The sequence below is a fragment of the Simochromis diagramma genome, unplaced genomic scaffold (assembly GCF_900408965.1).
Source record: "Simochromis diagramma unplaced genomic scaffold, fSimDia1.1 OVJJ01000707.1, whole genome shotgun sequence".
In the NCBI taxonomy this organism is placed as follows: Eukaryota; Metazoa; Chordata; class Actinopteri; order Cichliformes; family Cichlidae; genus Simochromis; species Simochromis diagramma.
The window spans coordinates 339,645-349,322 of record NW_024387108.1 but is presented as its reverse complement, the minus strand read 5'-3'; positions in this window follow the sequence as shown (position 1 = coordinate 349,322).

Sequence of the window (9,678 nt, the reverse complement as noted above, 5' to 3'; positions counted from 1 at the left end):
ACACTGTCAAGGCAATACACCAGACAATTACATTCACGCTCTTTGGTTCTGTCCACCAGTGCAGAAGTTTTGGCGCGAGATATGTGAAGACTTATCAAAGTGTCTGAAATGTAACATTCCAACTTCCCCCTTAGTGTGTTTGTTGGGCAGCTTAGATAATGTCACTTCAGAAAAGAATATAGCCCATATGGTTTTCACTGCCCTATGCACAGCCAAGAAAACTGTCCTCATGAACTGGAAAAATAAAAACAATCTTAATTCTAACCAATATAGAAATTATCTATTAGATTACATTAGTCTTGATACAGCCTCTGCCACCACATCAGATCAATTGCTCTGGGCTCCTTTGATCAGCTCCATCACCTAGTGGGGGTGGGGGGTCATAGTTTGGTCCCGCCTTCACTGTTGCGATTGGTGTGGGGGTAGGGACAGGCTTAGGGCGTCGGGGGGTTCCCCGGAGGCATCTTCCTTGGGGGGCTCAACCCGGGGTAGCGGTCATGTCCGGTTGGGGGCTCTTTTGGCTCTCGGGTGACTGTTTCCTCGTGGCTGCGTGCAGCGGGGCTAGGGGAGGGTCTGTGCTGACGGACGTGGGTTACTGACCTGGTAGCCTGGCTGCCCCTGGGTGGGTCCGGGATGGGCGTGAGGTTCTGGGGGCACTCCGTCTCTGGGCTGGGGCCCTGGCCGGGCCTCGGGGCCTTGGGTCCTGGTTGGTGTGTTGCCGGGGGGCGCTGCTGCACTGGGCCCCGGTCTGGATGGGCCTGGGCCCCCTTTCCCTGGCGGGTCGCGGAGTATGGGAGTGCCTACTGGGGTCAGCGGGGGATCTGGCCCCAGGGAGGGGTCACCTGCCCCTCCCTTCCTTCCCTCCCCATCTCCAGGGGGGGCTAGGAGGAGTTGGCCGTCCGACTGCGGTCTGGAGTGTGGGGCCTCCCTGCTGCTACGGAGTCGGGGCGGTCTGCCTCTCCCCACCACAGGGAAAAGGGTAACACCACCTGGGTCTGGGTGCAGTTCCCCCCTCCAGGGGCAAGGGTACCTAGACCCGGTTCGTAGAGTACGCTTGGGGAGTGTGATCGTGTGTACAAATTCAAATTCAAATTCAAATTCAAATTCAAATTTTATTTGTCACGTACACAGTCATACACAGTACGATATGTAGTGAAATGCTTGGACAACTGCTCGTGACCTAAAGAAAACAAAAAAAGGAAAGGCTATGAACAAGATAGGAAATAAATATGAAAAATTAAAAAGAAAAATTAAAAAGGGTAAATTTAACTAGGAAGGAATAAAATATAAATTAAGGTTAAAAATGAAATAACTGTACAACACAAATTAGAATGAAGGGTAAATTTAACTGGGAAGGAATAAAATATAAATTAAAGTTGAAAATAAAATAACTGTACAACAAAATACACAATACACAATATAGAACTATATAAGAATGTATGAAGAAATCTAAATATAAATAAATATATACACAATAACAGCAGCTGTACAAGTATTAACCGGAAATGAAGAATATAGTGACCAGTGTTGTGCAAAAACAAAGTCCAGAAAGTCCAGTGTGTGTGTAAGAACTATATGTGTGGGTCAGTACTGTGTGGTGGTGTGATTGAGAGACCGTATCGCCTGCGGGAAGAAGCTCCTCCTCAGTCTCTCTGTGTTGGTCTTCAGGGAGCGGAATCGCTTTCCTGACCTCAACAGAGAGAACAGTCTGTTGTTGGGATGGCTGAGGTCCTTCACGATCTTCCTGGCCTTGGTCCAGCACCGCCTGCTGTAGATTGAGTGCAGGTCAGGGAGCTCGGAGCGGATGGTGCGCTCAGCTGATCGCACAACCCTCTGTAGAGCTCGTCTGTCCTGCATGGTGCTGTTCCCGAACCAGGTTAAGATGTTTCCCGCCAGGATGCTCTCTATGGTGCACGAGTAAAAGTTCCTGAGCACCTTGGAGGGCAGTTGGAAGTCTCTCAAGCGTCTGAGGTGGTAGAGACGCTGACGGGCCTTTTTCACCACGGTGTTGATGTGACAGGACCATGACAGGTCCTGCGTGATGTGAACTCCGAGGTATTTGAAGCTGTCCACTCTCTCCACTGGGCACTCGTTGATGACGGGGGTCTGGTAGTTCCTCTCCTGCTTAGTGCTGAAGTCCACTATCAGCTCCTTTGTCTTACTGACGTTTAGAAGGAGGTTGTTCCTCTGGCACCAGTTCTCCAGATTCCTAATCTCCTTCAGGTAGGCCGTCTCGTTGTTATCAGAGATCAGGCCCACCACGACGGTGTCGTCAGCAAACTTGATGATGGTGGTGGAGCTGGTAGTGGCCACACAGTCATATGTGTACAAAGAGTACAGCAGGGGGCTCAGAACACACCCCTGGGGGGCTCCAGTGCTGAGAGTGGTGGAGGCTGAGACATGTCCGCCCATCCTTACTGCCTGTGGTCTGCCAGTTAGGAAGTTGGAGATCCACAGACACATAGATGAGCTGAGTCCCAGATGCTCCAGCTTGGTGGTGAGTGTGGAGGGAATTATGGTGTTAAATGCAGAGCTGTAGTCTATGAAGAGCATTTTAACATAATTCCCCCTTCTAGTGTCCAAGTGAGTGAGTGATGTGTGGAGGAGATGAGAGATGGCATCGTCTGTGGAACGATTTGGACGGTAAGCGAACTGTAGTGGGTCCAGTGTGTCTGGTAGTGAAGAAATGATGAAGTCTCTGACCAGGCGTTCAAAGCACTTCATCACTACTGAGGTGAGGGCTACAGGGCGATAGTCATTGAGAGAAGCAGGGTGGGGTTTCTTCGGGACAGGAACAATGATGGACTCTTTGAAGCATGTGGGGATCACCGACTGAGATAAAGAGATGTTGAATATCTCAGTGAACACAGGAGCTAGCTGGTATGCGCAGTCTCTTAGGATACGACCTGGGATGCCGTCTGGTCCTGCTGCTTTCCTGGTGTTCACTCTCTTGAAGGCTCTCCTTACTTCATGCTCGGAGATGACGAGCACGTTTCCGGTGCTGGCAGCATCTTCCTGTCTGCAGCCGTTAGCGCCGCTAACACTAGCATTGTTGGAGACCTTAGCTGCAGCCTCGAAGCGAGCATAGAAAGTGTTCAGCTCGTCTGCCAGAGTCACGGCCGCGTTCGTCATACCGGTTGTTGGTGCTTTATAGTCCGTTATTGTCCTTAGTCCCCGCCACAGGCTCCTAGAGTCACTCTGTTGGAGTTGTGACTCTAGTTTCCTCCCGTAGCGCTGCTTCGCCTCTTTCACCGCCCTCCGCACGTTATATGACGCGGCTTTGTACGGGTCCATGTCCCCCGTCATGAGTCCCGTGTTGTAGGCAGCGGTGCGGGATCTCAGAGCGTCGCGGATGGTTTTATCCACCCACGGCTTCTGGTTGGGAAACGTTGTGATAGTTGTGTGTGATAGCTGTGGTACAGCGTCTCTTTATGTCTGTCTCCACGTTGGTTGAGTGTGGAGTAAGTGCATATGAGAGCATGAGGGTGGGAATGGATGTTTGTGTCTGTGTGTGCCTGTATGTCTGTGTCTATATGTCAGGTTGGGTATCAGACGCCACCTCTCTGGGGACATCTCAGGCCCTCCAAGGTTTGGAGGCCTATCTCCACCCACCACCACTTCCCCTGCCAGTGGCGGACTCCCTCAGGTATCGGTGCGTTGGTGGTTCTTTGTGTCTGGGGGTGGGCGTCCGGGTACACACCGGCTCACTCCTTGGCGGCCGCTTATCGGGGCCTGGAGCCTGGGGCTCGCTCGGGCCACTTCAGAGGTGGGGTGCCCCCGGCCTCTCGGCCTGGGGCTCGGTCACTCAGGCACAGCTGGCTGCCGGCGGAGCTCACGGGCGCGTCACTGCAACTCCCCCTGGCTTCTGCTCGGTGGCTGCTGAGTGAGCCCTCATCTGGGACTCTTCTCAGCTCTTACTGGGACAGTGGCGCGGCTGCCCCTCTGTTGGTCTTCCTTGGTCTCTTGTGTTCTGGGGGCCTCTGGATGTCTGGAGTTTTGATCTCCTCCATACCTGCTTCATACCCTGGAGGACGGGGCTGTGGCTCCCCACACTCCCTAGCAGATCGTTACATGGAGAAACCTTTGGAATACAAGCATGCTGATCCACACAGGTATGCACACAGGTGTACACACGGGTATTCACAGACGCGGACTACAGCTTTCTTGGCTGCTGCCTCAAAGCACATTGTGCGCTGTCTATCTTGCGTGCTGCACAATACCGTTTATTATTTAGTATCTACTGATATCTACTGCTAGCTAGTTTATTGTGATGGTGCTGTTTTTTTATTATGTTGCTCTTTGTTGTTTGCTTTCTCTTCTGTTTTTTTTCTCCATACAGGTGACCCAGGTGTTTTTTTTGTTGTTTTTTTTTCTTTCTTCCCCCCTTCTCACCGTCTCTTCTCCCCTTTGGTTTTCTTTCTCTCCCTCTCTTTCTTTCATTCTTTCTCCCTGTCCTATCCCCCAGTCATGTCTGTCCCGTTTGTAGCAACTGAAAATAAAATAAATTCATAATTATAATAAAGGTCAATCAAATGGACCAATATGGCAAGGCCATGATGATCCACTTGGTAAAATAAATCTGCTTGGCATCTTTCTTGGCCTTAAGACAACAAGTCTGATGGCTAAAGATCCAAACGGGACACAAAAAAAAAACAAAAAAAAAAACGTGATTTATTGCCCAAAACTACTACAGTAAAAATAAACACGGGGAAGCTCTTTTCTTCAGGGTCTCCAAGGCCAAAACAACAAACAAAACACCCCCTTTAGCTAAAAATCAAACCAAGTACTCACTAACCAAACAAAATACAATGGCTGAGCTCCCTGTCTAACCAAAAACAGGAGAAAACAGTTGAAACAAAAATGGCAGAGAACCCCTACCTGCTTCCACAATGATGAACTAATTAACACAATAAGGTCACCTTTGCTTACAATAAAAGAAAAAGAAAACCAAAGTTCACAGAGTTTAAGTTCAAAGTTTAAGTGTCATGGTCCTGCGACCATGACTCAGTGACTTTGTGTTTATGTACTTATTGTTATTACTTTCATTATTATTCATGGCTGTTTTGGGATGGTTTGTGTTTGGGATTTTAGACACTGGGTTCTGGGTTTGTGCTCCCTCTGTTGGTCCCTGGTGTTAGTGTTCCCCTGTCTCGTCAGGTTAATCAGGTCCAGCTGTTTCCCCCACCTGTGTGTGATTTCCCAGTGTCTCTTTGTGTATTTATAGTGTGTGATTTCCTCTGCTCCTCGTCGCGTCGTCTGTGTTCATCCTCTGTGTTACCCTGCGTACTCTGCATCTACCCTGTGAAATCCTCTGCGTGCTCTCCCTGCTGTTCTCCCTTCGTGTTCAGGTTTGCCACTCCTTTGTGTAGTTTCACCCAGTTTAGTTCATCCGTAGTTCTGTTTTGCCATCTCCTCTTTATGTTTGTTATTATCAATAAATCACCCTCACACCTGAATAAGTGCTGCGCTTTGAGTCCTCCTTCCACTCTCCACACGGCCGCTGCCCCGGACCGTGACAGTACGACGCAACCACAAGATGGACCCAGCAGCGCTTAATCCATCCAGGGAGCTACGGGAGACGCTCATCGACGCCACACAGGAGCTGATCGACCTGTGGCTGGAAAGCCCGGGTGGCACGTCCCAGCGCGCTGTAGAGAGGCGGCTACAGCGTCTGGTGACCGGTCTCCCATGGCTTCTGGACTCGCTCTGTTCGTGGGAGCGGGAGTTTCTCCTTTTGGACCTCGGACTTCACCCCCCGTCTGCTTTTACTTTCGAGCAGCCCGAGGCGGTGAGCGAGCGACATGTTCTGGCTTCCCCAGATTCCGAGACTCTGTTTTCTGGGGCTATTCAGAGCGGGATGGGAGACTGTTCGGATCGCTTACCTACCTTCGTGGTAACGGATCCTTCGCAAGTGGGCGTGTACAGACCCTCTGTGAAACCGAGAGACTGTTTCTCTGCCGCTCCTTCTGAGCCAGGACTTTATCACCATTCTCCGGCTCAGTTCTGTGTCCAGCCACAAGCTTCCCAGTCTGTAGCTCAACCATTAGCCTCCCTTAAGCCACAATTTTCACACTGTTTTTCCACCGCTGTTTCTGAGCAGGGAGACAAACTGTTTCATTACGGACCTGTTCCTCAACAGCTGGCAACATTAGTGACTGTTACTCACTCCGGGGCTTCCCCAGAGGCGGGGTTGCTGCCCTCAGCTTACTCTGGACCCCTGGTGGCCAAGATGCCAGCTGTGAACTGCACCGGGCTGTCACTGCCTGAGCAGGGTCAGTGCTCTGCGCAGCTGCAGCCCTCCGTATGTGTGCCGGAGGCCCACGTGCCTACTGGTTTTGTTTCATGTGTGCCAGAGGCCCACGTGCCTACTGGTTTTGTTTCAAATGTGCCAGAGGCCCACGTGCCTACTGGTTTTGTTTCAAATGTGCCAGAGGCCCACGTGCCTACTGGTTTTGTTTCAAATGTGCCGGAGGCCCGCGTGCCTCCTGGTTTTGTTTCATGCGTGCCAGAGGCCCACGTGCCTCCTGGTTTTGTTTCCTGTGTGCCAGAGGCCCACGTGCCTCCTGGTTTTGTTTCCTGTGTGCCGGAGGCCCACGTGCCTCCTAGTTTTGTTTCCTGTGTGCCAGAGGCCCACGTGCCTCCTAGTTTTGTTTCATGTGTGCCAGAGGCCCACGTGCCTCCTAGTTTTGTTTCATGTGTGCCAGAGGCCCACGTGCCTCCTAGTTTTGTTTCATGTGTGCCAGAGGCCCACGTGCCTCCTAGTTTTGTTTTGTGTGTGCCGGGGGCCCCGGTGCCCGCTGGTTCTGAGGCTGTTTTTGCTGGGGGGCCCGAGGAGCCCGTCCAGCCTCCTGTTTCGCTAGCTGGGGGGCCCGAGGAGCCCGTCCAGCCTCATGCCACACCGGCTGCCACGTCGGCTGGGGGGCCCGAGGAGCCCGTCCGGCCTCCTGTGGCTGCTTCTCCACCTGTGGCTGCTTCTCCACCTGTGGCTGCAGCGCCGCCTCCTGCAGTACCACCACCGGCAGTGCTACCGCCTGCTACGGCCACACCTCAGCCTGAGGACGCATCCTCGCCTGGCCCGGCTTCATCATCGCCTGGCCCGGCTTCATCCACGCCTGATTCTGGTCCAGCTTCATCCTCACCTGGCCCAGCTTCAGCTACAGCGTCAGCTTCGCCCGGCCCAGCTTCAGCTACAGCTTCATCCACGCCTGGCCCGGTTTCATCCGCATCGTCTGGCCCAGCATCATCCGCATCGTCTGGTCCAGCGTCATCGTCTGGTCCAGCGTCATCGTCTGGTCCAGCGTCATCGTCTGGTCCAGCCTCCTCGTCTTCATCGTCTGGTCCAGCCTCCTCGTCTTCATCGTCTGGTCCAGCCTCCGTGTCTTCATCGTCTGGTCCAGCCTCCGTGTCTTCATTCACACCTGGTCCAGCTCCAGCTTCAGCTTCAGCTTCGCCTGGTCCAGCCTCCGTGTCTTCATTCACACCTGGTCCAGCTCCAGCTTCAGCTTCAGCTTCGCCTGGTCCAGCCTCCGTGTCTTCATTCACACCTGGTCCAGCTCCAGCTTCAGCTTCAGCTTCGCCTGGTCCAGCCTCCGTGTCTTCATTCACACCTGGTCCAGCTCCAGCTTCAGCTTCAGCTTCGCCTGGTCCAGCCTCCGTGTCTTCATTCACACCTGGTCCAGCTTCTGCTTCAGCTTCGTCCACGCCTGGTCCAGCTTCAGCTTCAGTCTCCTCATCAGCTGCTTCGCCTGGCCCAGCTCCGTCATCTTCCTCGCCTGGTCCAGCCTTCGTGTCTGCATCCTCGCCTGGTCCAGCCTTCGTGTCTGCATCTTCGCCTGGTCCAGCCTTCGTGTCTGCATCTTCGCCTGGTCCAGCCTTCGTGTCTGCATCTTCGCCTGGTCCAGCCTTCGTGTCTGCATCTCCGCCTGCAGTAGAGCCTGCAGCATTCGCACCATCGCCTGCAGCAGCGTCTTCCGTGCCTTCAGCCTCGCCTGGCCCAGCCTCGTTTGGGTCTGGACCTAAACGGCCGTTTTCTAGACCGCTGGCTAGGCTACTGGCCGGGCGCCGTCGCCTGACTGGCCGCCGTTGCCTTCCGCACGGCCGGCCCCCGGACCGCCATCGCCTGAGCGGCCGCCGTTGCCTTCCGCACGGCCGGCCCCCGGACCGCCATCGCCTGAGCGGCCGCCGTTGCCTTCCGCACGGCCGGCCCCCGGACCGCCATCGTCTGAGCGGCCGCCGTTGCCTTCCGCACGGCCGGCCTCCTGAACTCTTTACGCGCCGCCGCTGCCTTCCGCACGGCCGGCCTCCTGAACTCTTTACGCGCCGCCGCTGCCTTCCGCACGGCCGGCCTCCTGAACTCTTTACGCGCTGCCGCAGCCCCTTTCGCGGACGGCCTCCTGAACTTTTTACGCGCCGCCACGACCTTCTTCGTGGACGGCCTCCTGAACTGTGCTTTGGACTCTGCTCCCCTGTGGGTTTTGTGTTCATCTTTGTTTTGGGACTCTGGGGCCTCCGTCCATGGTCGTGGCCCGGTCCCTCCGTCCTGGGCCCCCTGCCGCCCGCCCGGATCTGGTGGTGTGTTTCTGTGGCTGTCGGGGGCCAGCCCTTGAGGGGGGGGTACTGTCATGGTCCTGCGACCATGACTCAGTGACTTTATGTTTATGTACTTATTGTTATTACTTTCATTATTATTCATGGCTGTTTTGGGATGGTTTGTGTTTGGGATTTTAGACACTGGGTTCTGGGTTTGTGCTCCCTCTGTTGGTCCCTGGTGTTAGTGTTCCCCTGTCTCGTCAGGTTAATCAGGTCCAGCTGTTTCCCCCACCTGTGTGTGATTTCCCAGTGTCTCTTTGTGTATTTATAGTGTGTGATTTCCTCTGCTCCTCGTCGCGTCATCTGTGTTCATCCTCTGTGTTACCCTGCGTACTCTGCATCTACCCTGTGAAATCCTCTGCGTGCTCTCCCTGCTGTTCTCCCTTCGTGTTCAGGTTTGCCACTCCTTTGTGTAGTTTCACCCAGTTTAGTTCATCCGTAGTTCTGTTTTGCCATCTCCTCTTTATGTTTGTTATTATCAATAAATCACCCTCACACCTGAATAAGTGCTGCACTTTGAGTCCTCCTTCCACTCTCCACACGGCCGCTGCCCCGGACCGTGACATTAAGTTTAAGTGCAAAGGAGAGACTTGGCACAGTCAAATGCATGTTGGCACTCAGCAGTCCATACGAAGGGTTCCTTTGGACTGCACAGATGAGTCAGGGGAGCCACTACTGTCGAAAAGTTCCGGCAGAAACATCGGTAGTAGCCCACTAGACCCAGGAAGCGCCTGAGCTCCCGTCTTGTGGTGGGCACCGGGTAGCTCAGTACGGCCTCCACTTTTGCATTCATGGGGCGCACCTGGCCATGTCCTACTTGTTTTCCGAGGTATGTCACTACCGCCTTGGCAAATTCACACTTTGCCAGGTTCAGAGTTAGGGATGCCTGGGTTAAACGAGCAAAAACATCCCTCAGAGTACTCACATGATCGGTCCAGCAAGAAGAATATACCACAATGTCATCCAAATACACATTACAATTGTTAATGTCTGCTAACACATAGTTCATAAGTCGTTGGAAAGTGGCTGGTGCATTCCGCATGCCAAACGCCATCACTGTGTACTGCAAGAAATGGTCTGGAGTAACAA